We start from the raw sequence: 17,007 nt of genomic DNA, 5'->3' as shown, positions 1-17,007 counted from the left end.
AGTACTTGTAAAAGGTTCGAAACTGTCTGGCATAGGTTCGAGTATACTTAGGAGTACATACTATGTATTACTGTTTTTCGGAGTACTTACAGAGAGTTCGAATTCAATCAATCAAAGTTCGAACCTGTTTGCGAAGTACTTGATCCCATTCGTAGTCCCAACGTATTGTTTTGAACTGATTAACATTGTTAACACTAAATCTACCGACCATCAAATGTGACTAATGTGTATGGTACTCTATAAAAATAACAAGATTAAATTTATTTATATTTTGTAAGAAATGTATTCAATCAATTCCCATGAAAACACCTTTACAATCTCAATAATTGTCAAATAAAAAATCTAAAATGTGTCAAGCGACCCCTCGTGGTAGATTTAGTGTTAAAGAAGAGGCGATGGTTAGGCACAAAGATCCCCCCACATTCTACAAAATGACGACGAAAATAAAAAATTTCGTACACACATCGAAAAACGATATTACTTATATCAGTGCCCCCAATATTTCTGCAGCTGAAGCAGAATCCCCGCGGAGTTTTCCTCGAGAAATCAATCGGGTGCAAAGACGTTCGCTAAAATGGCTGCGTAGGTGCAAACCGAGCACCAGAAGAGGGAAGGAAGCAGTATAGGTCGGTGTTTTCATCGGCTATTTAACGATAACCCGGAGCGCAATTAATTTCCCCTGGCGTGTATATTTTTTCTCTCCTTTCTCCGTCCTTTCCTTTTTCTTTATGGTCGCTCGTAAAAAAGAACTGTATCAATCATTCCGCTCCGGCGCCGCCTCTTCCGTCTCCGCGCTCCGTCCGTCGAGTGCTCTTCCTTTTCATCTATCTGGCCGCTCGCTTTTTCACCCCCTTCCCACCCCCCGCCATCGTTCCTGTCGCTGCGAGAGCGAGAGGGAAAAGAGGAGCGGGCGGTTCACCGGTCGGAATCAAACGAAAGAAGGCACTTCGAGGTCCGGCCGCAGTCATTATCTAAAACGTTCCGAGGTAAGCTATTAAATGCCATCGGTATCTTTCTCGGTGGCCCGGTCTTGTCGTGCTTGTCGTTCCCGTCCTTTGTGCCGAATGGCTGCTCAGCGCCTTCCACGATCGCGGCCCTAGACATGGGTGGCCCTCTCTTCTCTTCTCCTTTCCTCTCTCCTCTCTTCTCGTCTCATCTTGTCTCTTCTCTTTTCCTTCCGTCGTTCTCCTCTCTCCTCTTCTCCCCGCCCGTTATAAAGAATCAAGAGATGGACCGAAACCCAGCAGCGGGACGAGACGAACAGAGAAGAGAGAGAGAGAGAGAGAGAGGGGGGAGGGCCGGATAAAGAGGAGAGGACAGAAAGATAGAAAGAAAGGTAGCGACAGAGAGAGGAGACACGCCGCGCTGTGTCTCTCGCTACCAAGAACTGACATTCCAGCCGCCTATTTCGAGAATGACTGGACCCGTTTTGTGTCGCGACATGTACCTCCCCTCCCGCTGCACCCCCTACCCCTACCCACTCGTACCAACGGTGCCCCAACTATGCTCTTCTTTCTCCGTTCATTGGAATCACGCCAGTTTCGCCGACAGCACCGAGAGACTCGCCCAACGTATCGTCCTGTCCTCCTCGCTCTTGCTCACGGCCGCGTGTTCTCCTACCAACCACCCCCTCGAACCCCCCTTTTTCCTTGGCCATCCCTCTTTCTCTCTCCTCGCGGGCGACATTTTCGTTCGATACTGGGGCGCGTGCGACTACACACCGAGAGTCCACGGTATGTTCATCCCTCTAACCGCCTCTCCTCCTCATCCTCTTCCTCTTCCTCTTCTAGTTCTTCTCCTTCTTCTTCTTCTTTCTACCTCCACTATCTAGTTCGTCTCATTCGCTCTTCCTTTTGGCACAGTCTCCTTTTTTCCCGCGCCGCGCGCTGTGTCGTTTTTCGCTCCACGGCCCGAGCAACGGAGCTCGGTAATAATTATTACTGCTGGAAATAACTCTGTGTTCCGTTGTAGGGAAATTGAGGATTCGCGGGTTTTTCTACCGCGAGCCTAGAGCCGCACGAATGGTTATTAGCGACTCGATTATACTCGCAACCTTGATATATGAATTCTTTCTGTCAATTCCACATTATAAGCACGGCTGTCCGAAGCGTTAAGGCTCAGCGATTTTAACCCCTTGCCCTACGATTTATTTTACGGTTTCAGTGATTAAATCTTTTCTGTAGATCGGAATTTCCTAAAAAAGCAGAAAATTTATATCTGTTGTATGTACACTCGGTAAAATAAGTCTACGTACACCCTTTAAAACGGAATAACTTTTTTATAATTGTACCGAACGATCTGATTATTTGTTAGCAATTAGAAGCATTGGTTTACTAGATGGTGTCCAAGAAGATTTTCCAAACATTACAATTGATCAGGTTACATGCAAAAATAAAAGAAGCACTTTTTAAAACTTTTTTATTTGGATCCCTAATGAAAATTTAAAATATATGTTTTGTAGATCTATGTTAGGTATATACATGCTGAAAATTTTATCGAAATCGGTTGACGCAGGAAAAGACGACACGCATCGAAAGATGTATTGTACGATTTTGTGGATTTTAAGCAGAAACTGATCAAAAGTCGTATTTTCACAATTTTTAACCGCTTGTAGCTCGTGTGTATGTTAATCGATTTTGATGAAATCTTCACCAGGTGTGTAACTGCTATAGATCTACAAAATATATATTTTAAATTTTTATTAAGGGCCCAAATAAAAGTTTTAAAAAGTGCCGTTTTTATTTTTGCATGCGACCTTGTAAATTGTAATTTTTAGAAAATAGTTTTTGCACATCATTGCTTACAAAACATCAGGTCATTTGGTATAATTATAAAAAAGTTATTCTGTTGTAAATGGTGTACCGAGACTTATTTTACTGAGTGTATGCCTACGTGTTCTCCAATAGCTGCAAATTAACAAAACCATAATAGAAATGATTAACATACGTTTTTATCAGAATCTGTGTTCGGAAAATTCATCACGAGTCAAACACGATATTATAAAGCAAGGGGTTAAGCGCTGTTATTATTGATAGACTATTCTCCAAATTTTTTATACGCATGAAGCTATGCGTATCACCCTTCAATGTGACCTACAGCATCTAGCATGCCATGCATATTCAGCGCTGTGTGCATTTTGCAATCTTGTGAAAATCGTGACTCTAACACGACTCTACCCGACTATTGGACTACAGATTTTTATGCAAAATAAAAATTGTCCACCACAGTTGCGAGCTGCAGAAACTAGAGCTGTAACTTTTCCGAAGCTTCGAAGGATTCGAAGGAACGAAGGGAACTTCGAAGTCTTCGAAACGTATGAAGTTGTAACTTAATGAGTTTCATACCATGTCACGATTTTTGATAAATAAAAATATTAACTTTCAGTCACCGGTGACTGACACTGAACTTTCCGTTTGGACTTTTCGTAATTAAATTAAATTTAAAAGATTGCATTCTATTAATAAATTTGGGGATCATATTACGAATGTACTTAAAAAATAATACTTTGCAAACAAAATTTTAATGAGTTTTATTAAATTCGGCGAAATCGGATATCGCGGACTAAATGAAAAGAAAGGCAAGACAGGCTTGGCGCTTGACAAAACTCACGTATTCAGTAGGGCTGTAACTGCGTACACGAATTTTTATCAGGTGAAAATAATAAGTCGGCAGTTTTAAATTTGTTTACTGTTTTAAAGTAATTACAGTTTTTACATCCCGATTACCAAGTTGTACCAAGAGTTATTATTACAAAGATGTTTAGCTTCGGTGTTGGTTCGTTAGAGTATCAAAAAATGATCTGATGTATTGCATTTCTAAAATTTCTTTTGCACAGTTGAATTTTGCATTCCTCTCAACGATGCATCATTATGAACGAACCTACAGTGACATTCCACGGTCTGTGAAACGGGATAGCTCTGCAGGGTTTACAAAACGAAGGATCGTTCACGGTATGAATGATAAAGACAGGTGTTTAGACAGGGCCTTCATAGGCCGCTCGACGACGCGACGCAGCGCCGAGAAAGACTTAATTTACGACGTCTTTAAACGTCCACTGCTTTCCCTTCCCATGCGATATATCCCGCGGTGACGAAAGCTAAATGACCCTCGAATATTCGAATTTTTCAGATTCTTGACGTCGTCGCCGCGTCGCATTTCCGCGTCTCGTGTGTAACTATGTAGTCACGAAAGAGGAGATGGAGCGCACGTGTTATTCGTTCAATTTCTCATAAATCAATCTTCATATGACGTTTCGTAAATCTGGTTCGGTGATAACCAAAATAATAATAGTCAAGTAACCATTTTTTAAAATTTATCAAGAACGAGGAGTAGGTTTCATATTTTGTATTTCATAATTATAATTGAAGTTTCAAAAATCCTTCCATGGAAAGTGATTCAATTTTATTTCCGCACAAAATCTAAATAAATGCACCTTGTCATCTTTATAAGATGAAGCATTTTTTTTCAGCTTTCAGTGCTTGGCAGGTTCATTATTAAAAGACCGCTATTTTAGAAAGAATTTCTGCATATTTTTTTATTTTTAAGATAAAAATTGTTGGAAATGGAGAATATATTAAATCACCATTTTAAGATAGGAATAAATGCTATATCCGTTGTTAATTCCTTGTCGCATTTATGTATTAATTTTACCCCGTCTCTGAAGTATACGTGAATAAATAAACGAGTCGGGGGATTTTCGGTGAAAAATGGCGTTCCGAGGTGGTTTCGCGTAATCTTCTAAAGCGAGCAAGTAACGAGGAGGTAGGATATTCGAGGCAAATGTAGGGATGGTAGAAGGCAACGTGTTTCACATACGTTCCATTTTTTTCCATTACGTGGGTGAAGTAAGCCAAAATGAAATTTTGTTCGTCCGTGATTAATGTTCTGGTGTCGAATTGAGGAGAAAAGTTACCCCCTCTTTGCCAGTACCGGATTAGAAACATGTCACGTGACGAAAGCGTGGGGAACTGATTTTTCACAATACAAACATTATTTTTCAGAAGGAAATAAATATTATGCCACAAAAAACGAGAATAGCATCGTAGAAGAGGAAGGTAGAGTGGGGACACAAGTCTTAATCCGACGACTCTGGTTTCCATTGTTCAGGACAAAGAAATTCGAATTATTGTAGCTATGAAGAACATAATACAGAGGATGGTCTATGCGACTAATTGTAAGAAGTGAAATGGAAATTAAACTTAAGAATGAAACTATCTAATTTTAATTAACTCTGTGTTTTATCAATTTTGTACATTCAAGTTGAATTATAATTAACTTGTAGAAGAACTGGGAAGAAATATGTTTCACGTGAATATCGTCGTTTAGGGCCCGTTAATCGAGTGAGTCGAGACACCGCATCATTTGCATTAGACTACACCCTGCGACCATTTTCCACCGCCCCGTTCACGTGCCCATAGATAATTAGATTTACACGCTCGGAGATATTTGTGCCGGTGTGAAGTACATCATATTCGTGTTTATCGCAAGGCAAATTATATATCAAATCCTTTTCATTGTAATTTAATAGGTATTTACGAGCGAGGTGCCATCTTGTTAACAGATTACGCGTTCAATCACGCTCAAATTGGCTTCGCACCACGGGCTAAGCCAAAAATCAATTCGCGTGTTCATCAATTTCACTCCCAGCGATTTCGTCCGTGCACGAAAAAGAGGTAACGTGTCAGTTCTTTTAGCCCACCCTATACACGTACCGACTGCAACCCCTAAAATGAAACTCGTCGAAAAATGAAAAAGAAAACTGAATTTATAACTTTGTTGGATGGACAGATATTTTCATCTATCAGTCTATTCTCTTGATAGTATATTGTTAGATGTACAAATTAATTCGTGGCTCTTTGATCATGAACTAATTATTTACCAACGATAAAATGACATTCTACCCTGTAAAATAATTCTAAATACTTTCTGTGAAGTTTGGTGGTTGCTTCGTTTGTACACCTAATGTTTTGCATAAAACTCCGCAGTTTAATCATTTATTAATAATAAATAGACTGTTCGATCGCAAGGGACCGTCCACTAGAATATCGTACTCTCTCTTTCTGACTCTCTCCTTTCACCCGAAGGCTGCTAAAGTCGGCCGTGGAGGATGACGAATCATCAATGGTGTGTTGAACGGGAAATATGCAGCGTTCGGCAATACCCAATCAACACATCGCCTTGCGTATATCAATTGTGGCGACTGTAGCAACACTCACCAATGTTGGCGTTATATTTAAATGTTTTAAAAACGTTATTTTCTTGTCTTTGACAAAATACAATTTGGTAAATCTCCAGGAAATTTATATTAGAAATTCCAATAAATAAATTAGGCTGAAGTTTATTAACAAAATTTTAATAGAATTAAATTCTTTGATCACAATATTTTAAATCCTACTTCTTCGATGGCAGACTATTGTTTAGTGAATGTGGCGACTGTAGCGGCACTCACCAATGTGAAGTTGGCGTTGTGAAGTTGGCGTTATATTTAAATGTTTTAAAAACGTTATTTTCTTGTCTTTGACAAAATACAATTTGTTTAATCAATAGTCTGCCATCGAAGAAGTAGGATTTAAAATATTGTGATCAAAGAATTTAATTCTATTAAAATTTTGTTAATAAACTTCAGCCTAATTTATTTATTGGAATCTCTAATATAAATTCCCTAGAGATTTACCAAACAATGAAACGTCATTGAAATCAGCCCATTGACTGATTCGGAGCCTTCTTCACGACGAAGAAGGTTCCCCCACAAATTAAAAACAAAGGTCCCTCGAAACAAATGTTCCCCCTAAAAAACAATTACGACCAACATCGAGAACAAGAGCATTCGCAATCGTAATCTTGCACGTAACGAACGTTCTTGTTATCGCTCTTGTCACTTTTTTCGTGGTCGGACAAAATTTTGGGAATCGTTGCGCCTTCCCACGCATCCAAGGCAGAGTTTGCCAGAGCAGCCTTGCCGACGAGTCCTCCTGACAGCCTCGGGACGAAACGCGGCTTTTTCAATTGTAAAAACTAGTCACTTAATATTAATTTGGCGAGTGACATTCGCGAACGAACATAGACTGATAAAGACATCTTGAAGACCGTAAGCAGATCTCTCGCATGAAACGTGCTATTTCCAAACCAATTAAATGTAAACGTTCATAATAACTAAAATATGCAATTTCATTAACCGCTTGTAGTTCAATAATCGGGTCAGACTCGCTGTAAAAGCGAGTTAATTCCCTTTGAATTGAAACGAAGTTTTAATTTATAATTCAGCCATTGGAGAATACGCGGGTGTAAAATGAATGTAAACGTTCATGACACATGGTAAAATAAATCGTAGGGGTTAATTTCTTCATGTTCGAAGTCCACAGGAAGGTAACGTAGATCGGGTTGGCTACCGATTTGAGGAAGTTGAATTTCCGAGAAGTGTCAGTAAATTCAGGACCTCTGTGGCCCGAGCAAAGCGTCAAATAATGTCACGTCCGTCCACAGCCGGTGGAAATCGCCACTCGAATATTCGCCACTGGACAATAACAAATTAATTAGGAATCAAATTATATTTCTGCGGACGGCGTTCTGTCCGCAACGAGGGATAACGGGTCCTTTCATCCCTTGGGCAACAAGGCGGCGGCGACGAGCACTTTCAGGAGGGAGCAGTTATCACTTGTGTACCCGACTGTATATGTGTTGAACCCCCTGTTCCCCACCCCCGCACGATACAATGTCTCACCCCGCTGACGGTCCCCGTTTGTCCTATCTTTCCGTGTGTCCCGATGAAAAGCTCGACTCGGACCAGCACAAGCAACCGGCGGCTATTCAAAAGTGTATTGCAAAAATTCGGCCAATAGAGGGTGAACTTCCCTCGCTGCAGCCACCCTCCACCCTCCGCCACCGTGTCTCACGGTGCATAGGCAAATCTCGTTGGGTGAAGTGACTCGAAAACGTAATTTCGATGGCGGAGCTGAAAGAGGAGTGGCGCTGAAACGAGCCGGAATAGTTAACCCTGATATTCACCGGGATCTCTCTCTCTCTCTCTCTCTCTCTCCCACTCTCTTACTTCTCCTAACCTCGTGTCGTTATTGGCTGCCTACTCGTTCCACCCCCGTCGTCGTCAGGTGAATTTAAAATCGAACACAATCGCTGTGCAATCGATTGTGTCGGCGAAAATCGCAGTCGCTCTGGCGAACGACAATGTTCGGAATTAATTATTTTTGTCATTTGTCCGAGAAATGGCGGGCAGATATGAAGAATGCAATTAATTTCTCGTACCAGTTCGAAACGCAGTCATTATTTGAAGACACAAATGGAGAGGTCTCGCTTTATCTACCACCACCGGTCATATGACCGGCTCCAGATTTTTTATTTCATCATTATTGAAATGATGAAGATGCTTTCCTGGTAAATTATTAAATAAATACATTTAACCGCACAAAGCTCAAATAAATTTAATCGTTTTATTTTTATGAGGATCACGTATCGGCTTCTTTTAGAGCTCCGGTAGCTTCAGTGTTAAAATAGTTGGCTTCTTTAAGGAAAAAGCATAACAATAGGAATAAAATAAAGTGTTCAATGTCACTGAACTTTTGTTTTCCTATGATGAAATATTATTTGCAGAGGAATACAGTACGCAAGTGCTTACTAAAAACAAAGGATAATGAGAATAGCTGATCTTTTTTGTTCTTTGAATCGTGCATGACCCTGCTGTGAAAGTTCGTTTGAAAAAAATCGCCCATTTTTTCGACGCAGCCCTTTCGCCCGATATCGATAGTTCCCTGTTTCCTGTCACGCGTTAATTACTGAATAAAAAAGTCGATTGACAGCGTTTAATCCATTTTCGATTCTTTGTAACGTCCACTCGATTTTCGGATCGGATGACTTGTACGTTGAAACGCGCCTATAAAGCCTGATTGGTTTCCAATTAGCGATCCATAATAAACTTTTTTACGTGGCACTATTTGTTCCACTCTCTCCCGGTTCGACGACCGAATCTTACGAATTCGATTCGCCTCGCGGAACTGGGCTAAATAAAAATTCGTTTTTTAATCAGTCATTTCGGCCAACGGTTAATCAAATTACACACGTCTTTTATAATTTCATTTCGCTTCCGGCGCGGATGCTGAAAATATCGAGGATGCTTCAGGGAAACTGACACGATAAATATTGATTTAACAATCTCATTCTCGCGTGAATGGTATGCGGCGGAGAATCCGCCGAATTTTCGAAATTTCTAATCCGATTATGATACAAGCTCGTGGCGGAAGTTCCATTGCGAGATGATCCATTTAATAATTTAACTCTCGCCCAGTATATTATGAAGAATCTGCTGCGCGTCGCTGCTCAAAATTTCGAACATCGGGAAAACCTTCGCGGGAAATATCGATTTAATAATTTAATCCTCGCGCGAGCTTCTGACATGCGTGTGGCGCACTTCACTTTTCAAAATTGCCGACTTCAAGAAAACCGACGCGAGAAGCATGATTTGGTAATACATAGAAGTCTCCAGTTTCCCCCTCTGCAACCTTTCCATAAATACGTTCCCATTTAACTGATATAAAGCTTGGACAAAAAACAGCGACCAAACCAAATGAATTTAGATTATTATTTTAGAAACTCGATTATTGGCTGCCAACGACCCCCGGCCCACCGCGGTTCCCCTAACCTCGTCCTCTCGATAAATACGACTTCTCGTTTGTTCGGAGGCTCTCGAGAATTTCGTGCGTTCGTTTGCAACCGCGTGCTCGCATTCTCCCCACCCTCTGCGGGCATTCAAAGAGAAAGAAGACCTTGACGGGGGTTGCCAGAGAAAAAGAGAAAGAGAGGGAGGAACGAAGGGCTGGGTCGGACAAGAGTTATGAATAAAGCATTTAATTATATTTTTTCGAGTGTTCTCCTTTGTGCAACGGAGCGTAACCCTTTATCCGCAGGATTCGTTAAGTTAAGTGTTTCAGCAGCTGCCTCCCTCTCTCGTTGCAAACCGGAAGAGCCGGGGTGACGCGAGCCGGGGATGCAAAGGGTGCAGGGAGGGGAAGAGCGGCGGCTATAATTTATCCTGCACTTGCTTATTTACTACGGCCATTATCGTCGTAACGTAGTTTGCATGCTCTCGCGAATTTCAACGCTTTCAGGGATGCCGGCAAAGGTGCGCGGAGGATCGTAGGGCCACGGGGTGGGAAGAGGGCTGAAAGAGAAAGAGGGGTTGAAAACGGGACAATGAAGTGTCCCTCTAATGAAAAGGACACGGCCACGCTGTACAGGCTTATTGAAAACAGGGATATCGAGGGATTCGGGAGGAGATGATCAAAGAGGGCTTCCGGAGGGGCGAAAAGGGGTGGAAACAGTATCGGAGGGAGGGGAAGGTGAACGTTAGCAGTCCTGAGAGCGTATCAATCCTCCTGGTCGTTGATTAAAAAATCAAGAAGACGCAGAGTGGAACGGATAAGAAAAATAATTATTAAACTGTCGCAGACGTTGGATTTTTAACAGGGGAACGATCATATCATAATTAACATGTTCGCTACCACTGTCACAAATATGCGACATCCATAATCTGACGGTTCACTTAAAAAAAGTCAAATTAATTTTATGCACTTCATGTTTAAAGTTATATTAGAATGCATAATTTTCAGAGAATCTGTGACTTTCTTCTGCTAAATTGTTTTAATAATTTATAATTGGGTACGTTGTGCATTTAATAAAACTTTCGAACAAGGAAGGTAAGCAACGAAACAAACGCTGGTACCGAACGTTTTAAACAATGCATTGTGACCAAACATCGTATAATTTCTCCACATTCGCAATATTTTTAAGATTGAGTTAGGTTTAATAGGTTGCAAATATCTAAAAACAAATTTGTGACCATTTCAAGGTCATCAAGATCGGTGAGGACTCTTTTCTGAATGATTATCGAATTTTGTTGGAATTCCGCGCGATATATTCGAAGACTATCGATGTTTTTTTCACACGGAATATGTATCTTCCCGTTGAAGAAAATAGACGTTTCGTTCCGCAGCGTGCGACGTTCCGGAAGACGGAGAGAATATTTTTTAGGTGCTCGCGCCGCGTTTAACGGTATTAATATCCGTCCAAACAATTTACGGTGGCCGAGGGAGAGCGTGTGCACGACGGTAGCCAGCCCGGTGTTAATAATTCTCGGGTAGGTAGCTCGAATATTTTTCTCGCGCTCATTATTCCGGGCCAGCGCAGAAATAGTGGAATTCGTCAAGAATATTTCACTGTCGAATAACGCGCGCCCGGCTACCGTTTCCCGGCGAGATCGGCCTCTGACTTTAAAGGGGCTGGCTCTCTATCTAGTCCAGAACGCTATATTTTCAACGGACTCCGCGATTTCCTGCGGAACAATTCGGATCCCTTTGCCGGGGAACCTTTGTGTTCATTTTTATTTGCGCTCCAAGGGTTTATTAACCCTTGCGCACGCCCTTCGGGAAATTTGGACGGTATATTTTCACTCTTTGTCTTGTCTAGGATGCGATATTTTCTGCCAACTTCGAAATTTTTCCGTGGATGAGCTCGGAGCCCTTTGCTAGGGGATGCTCATTTTTATTTGCACAGGAGGTTATTAATCCTTGTGCGCTGTTCAAGAAATTTGTAGCTGGAGAATTAATTTTGGGACATAATTAACTTTTAATATCGATATTATGCATTTATATTTAAACAACTGACATGATATCAGAAATTTAAACTTCTGATCACGCGACATATGTTTTGCAATGATTGCTGTGGTTTCTAACACATTTTTATGAAGGTAACAGTAAGAAAGACATGAATGCCATGGTGCAATCTTTAATAAATTCCAGGATGTCCTTAACTTTCTATTTTTCTTAGTTGGTCGTAAAGAGAAAAGTTAAAAATTACATTTTCCGGTTCACCGTGAAAATTCGCCCACTTTCTACTTGCAGAGAAATTTGTATTTCTCTTTTACCGAGTTCTAATTCGATATATTCGTTTGAGATATGAAATTGTAAACAGAACGCGATTTGTTGGATTAAAGTGGAAACAAATTGGCCGGGCCAGCATCCCCGGATCTTTCTTTTTCATTATTAATGCGGAGCTTTATGGATTTATGAGAGTTAATAGAATTATTATTATTTGACAGACATATTGTATGAAGGAAGAAGTCATGTCGGTTTGTCATCTGGTCGAAATAAAATTACTTTATATGAATTATTAACGAAGACCGAATCAGATTACGGAATAGTGAAGTCAAATTATAGAAGACAGTAGACGTGATATAATTTATTAAGCAAAGTAATTGCTCCATATCAGAGTGATTTGCACATCCTCTCTCCTAACCGTTATCAATTTTTCTCGAGCCAATATATTATTCAAAGCGTCCCGGGACACGTACGGTTAGCAGTACGAAACAAGAGTGATTAATAATTCAGATGTGGAGGACTAGAGAAGCACGGATTATCGATTCTGCTCTGAAATGAATGCTGATCGTGAATAAACAATATCAGACTATTTATTCAAACATTCCTATCATATGCTGGATACTATTATCAATGTTGTCCCGCAAATTGAATGAATAAGTAATTATAATGGTCACGCGAGTTCACTGCCGTCATACCTAAACACTTTCGCTGCCAACGTCATCGTGTGGCGACCTTGTGGTACGTGCAAACAAGGTCAATTTGACTTTACGCGAGAAAGAAAGTGTTGTTCCATCAGGACAATGCACCAGTTCATACATCCGATATCGCGATGGCCAAAATCAATGAGTTAAAGTTCGAATTGCTTCCTCACGCACCCTATTCGTCAGATTTAGCCCCCTCAAACTATTTTCTCTTTCCAAACTTGAAAAAATGGCTCGGTGGTAAAACATTTGCCAACAATGAAGAGGTGGAGTCTGCGGTTGTTGGCTATTTTGAGAGGAGCTCGACGGATCTCACTATAAACAGGGTATCGAAGCTATTGAACATCGCTGAGAAAAGTGTATCGAGCTAAAAGGAGACTACGTTGAGAAATAAAGTTATTTCTTCCCAAATTTTTTGTGTTTTTTTTTTTTTGTTAGGTCGGGTACTTCTGGGACTACCCCCGTATGAGGTATTATACCAAATTCATATTCATAAGATTTAAAAAATCATAGAGAATGCAAATATTCTAGATCGGAAGAAACGTTTTCCAGTGACAATAGCTCCGAGTGCAACGGGTTAACTATTGATAAAAGACGATTTCAATTGAATTTCCACTTAACACTTTACCTACCGGAAGCCTATTAATAGGATTTTCAATAATTTTGCTGTACCAAAAGAAAGCATAGAAATTTTCTTTTACATTGCAATCTTAAACGGAACTATTAGATGACGTTACTGAGGGTGTCTTGTTAGTTCATAATGAAAATTGCTGTTACTGTTGATGGTTCCATTAAAAAGTGTTTAGCCATGAACCATAGATTTTTCAAAATTAAGCAATAATCACCGGTCGGTAATGTGTTAAAATATGTAGACGAATCACATTTGTACTGCTCGGTCGTTACTGTACGAGAATGAGTTAATTTTGAACGAGCCTGTAGCGAATCTGCGCCGACTGTGAGCACACGGGACAGAGGAAAAGCTTCCTGTCAAGGTGGAAATAACGAAAACACGGAACGAGGAGAAATGAAAGGAACACTGCGCTTGTCTACGTGAACGCGCGCGCGCGGCGGGTACAACATGCAGGTGCTATACACGTATGTGGACTTACTTGTTTTCTTTGAGAAAAAAAGGGAAGAAAGAAAGAAGAAAAAACAGGGCCGACGGTCTTGCTTATTGCGGTCGTCTGGTATTCAACGGCAGCCTAATAATAGGAGGCCGTTTTCGTGGAAGGAAGCGAGGGAAGTCGTTGCTCCGAATTATTCCGCGCCCCAGACCTGCAACAAGGGGCATAAAACGAAATTAATGCGGCAATAATCGTTTCGAGCGTAGCGTAATTCGCTAAGCCGGCCTTCTTCACCACCGAGGCCAGTTTCATTCTGCAATAATTGTTCTACACGGCAACTAATCACTACGATATTGCCAGCCGCCACCCACGCGCCTTTCGACCATCCTCTGCGGAACACCGAATCTCATCGCCTTTCCCGCGAAAATATCAATTTCTAGCGATCCACTGATTAATGGCTGTTTCTTATATTCGAGTAATTCATATTAGAATTGTTTATTACATTTTTTTAATGGAATATCTGGGGTCTCTTAATGAGAGAGAGAAAGAGAGAAAGAGGAATGAATTTGTTTGGAAAACAAGTGTACGTTTATCGTCGTTACTTGATCCATCTTTCTTGTATCATTTTGTTTTATTCCTCACTACAAAGCAAATGTATAAAAACAATCATCGCCTCTCTCGCCTATTATCAATTTCTCGCGATCCACCGATTAATGGCTGTTTCTTATATTCGAGTAATTCATATTAGAATTGTTTATTAACATTTTTTAATGGAACATTTAGGGACTCTTGACGAGAAAGTGGAATGAATTTGTTTGGAAGACAAGTGTCCGTTTATCGTCATTACGCGATCCATCTTTCTTGTATTATTATGTTTCATTCTTCACTACAAAGCTATATGTAGATACGAAGCAAATGTATAAAAATAATATCAATATCAATTTCTCGCGATTCGCCCACAGCCAATCCGGCTGCCGCTCTGCACCCCGTGAAATTCTACAAATTCGTCAACGCGAACTTACACAACGTTTCATCGTAAGCATTGTCGGAAACTTAGACACTCGATGTCTACGATACGAACTTTCCTCCGGTGATATCGTGCTGGAATATCGGCGACAAGTGTGATCACTCCGGAGAAATGCAGTTTCAGCGAAATAAAAATGTTCTACCTGAATCGCAACACACTGGAAATAGGAATTTTCGTCACAAATGCATTAAATAAGACATTATATTCATTTTTGTCACAAATGCATCAAATAAAACATTATTTTCATTTTTGTCACAAATGCATCAAATAAAACATTATGCTCGTTTTTGTCACAAATGCATCAAATAAAACATTATGCTCGTTTTTGTCACAAATGCATCAAATAAAACATTATGCTCGTTTTTGTCACAAATGCATCAAATAAAACATTGTGCTCGTTTTTGTCACAAATGCATCAAATAAAACATTGTGCTCGTTTTTGTCATAAATGCATCAAATAAAACATTGTACTCATTTTTGTCATAAATGCATCAAATCCGCAGTCTACGGATTAATAATAATTTTTAATTATACAATATGTGTGTGTGTCTCTGGTCGTACCCAGTTTGTTACATTAATCAATAATACGTGATGGTGAAATCGATATCGTCCTATTCATATCGCACCCTTCTCTTTATCTTGCGTTCCACAACCAAATTCATATACTTCCACGCACACTTCCACCCTTATATTTACACAGATAAACATTTTTTTGTTTAATAATCTTAATGAGTCCAAACTAACATTCGTAAACTTGTACACTATATCTGCTGTGTTTCACTTATTCATGTTTCCTGCAAAAATTCGCAGTCCAGTGATCAAATTACATTCACGCCCTCTTAAGGGAGTGTTCTGGTGTGAATTGCGCATTGTTGCGTCCTTCGGGAAATTTTTTTCTACAGAATTGTAACACTTTTTCTCGAGAAAAATTTCTGAATAAATACACACACACACACACACACACACACGTTACAGTAAACATTAATAAATTTTTTTACTGAAACAAAATAGAAATTCGTAGTACATTTGAAATGAAAGGATCAAGAAGATTTTAATGAGTTTGTGCATAGCAGAAACTAGAAACAAAAGAACGTCGTTAATGAAAAAGGCAGTGATGTTTAAAAACTTCTTAACCTTAAAAGAACTACAAACGGCGCGGCGCAGAACCGTAGACGCAAATAAAGTTTTAAGCCAATTGGTCGAGCAGATTTCGCAACATCGCTGGAGGACTCGCAGGGGAAGGCAAACAGTTGAGTAAGCAATTAAGAATACAGATAAATTCCTGGAGTAACAGCACGGTAAAGGAATCGAAAAGCAACGAATCCGTGATTCCCAACTATTTCCATTTCCTTAACTATTCGGAGGTCGGTCCCAGCGAATTTTCGCGTGACGTTTATGAATGGCCCCCGCTGGGAGACAATCGTCGAATCGATCGAAACCGGAGAACAGGAACCCGGCGAGCCGTGAATCCGTGACCTTAGCCAGGCGAGAGTAAAATTGAAAGTTTCGTGCATGGCATTAGCCGGGGCATGTAACGATTAATGAAATTAGTCGTAAACAGCGCGGGCGTAGCTACAGGAATGAATTATATCCGGCGCGTACCGTATCCAATTACATTACATCGGGGGCCATTATTGCCGCGACAAGTCCCCGGAGAACGGAAGCGGCGTCCACCTCCAGGAATTCAGATAATTATTCCCTCTATTAAACTTTTATCCGGAATTCGCGGAAGGTGAATCTCCCAGGCGCCGCGCGCCGGCGGATCCCTCGAAAACGGATCGGGAACAATCATCGGACCGAACACGCAACATCCGCATTATGCATTCACTGGGAAACGATAGATAAAATCTCATCTACGACCGCTAACGTCTTTCCAACCGCTGCGCTGGAAATTATGCTCCTGTTTCTCGTTTTTTCGTTCGCCTCAATCTTACCCTCATCCCTCGAGATCCTGAAAAATTGCCGGACCCGAGCTAGCCAGGATGGTTACTAATCCTTTAACTGATACACATCTTCGCAGGATGGTTTAAGGCAAATGTCTCTTTTTTTGCGGACCAGTTCTAGCCACTTCATTTCAGTACACATAAATAAACGGGGTTGGAAAGTTCTCCTTTTTAATCCGCTGATTAATGGCTGTTTTTTTATATTCGAGTAGTTCGTGTTAGAATCGTTTGTTACATTTTTTGATAGAATATCTCGGGGACTGTTAACGAGAATGAGGAATGAATTTGTTTAGAAAAAACAGAGTATGTTTACAGCGATAGAATTCAGAACAAAATACACAAAGCAAATGTATAGAATTCTATACATGTCAATGTAAAACTTGTTCCTAA

The 17,007-nt window shown here is 40.5% G+C and overlaps 1 protein-coding gene across 6 annotated transcripts in view; it reads right to left on the bottom strand.

Moving 5' to 3' along the window:
• Positions 1-17,007, bottom strand: part of LOC143211928 (uncharacterized) — a 297,767-nt gene that overhangs the window by 105,829 nt on the left and 174,931 nt on the right. For 3 of the 6 annotated variants that reach the window (XM_076430066.1, XM_076430064.1, XM_076430065.1), the window contains exon 3: positions 13,693-13,858. The exons of the other annotated variants lie outside the window; for them this stretch is intronic. The gene's annotated coding sequence lies outside the window, so the exon portion shown is untranslated. The remainder of the gene's footprint in view (positions 1-13,692; positions 13,859-17,007) is intronic. 6 annotated transcript variants of the gene reach the window in all.

This window comes from Lasioglossum baleicum, chromosome 9, assembly GCF_051020765.1.
Source record: "Lasioglossum baleicum chromosome 9, iyLasBale1, whole genome shotgun sequence".
Lineage (NCBI taxonomy): Eukaryota > Metazoa > Arthropoda > Insecta > Hymenoptera > Halictidae > Lasioglossum > Lasioglossum baleicum.
This window is presented reverse-complemented; position numbering and strand designations above follow the sequence as displayed.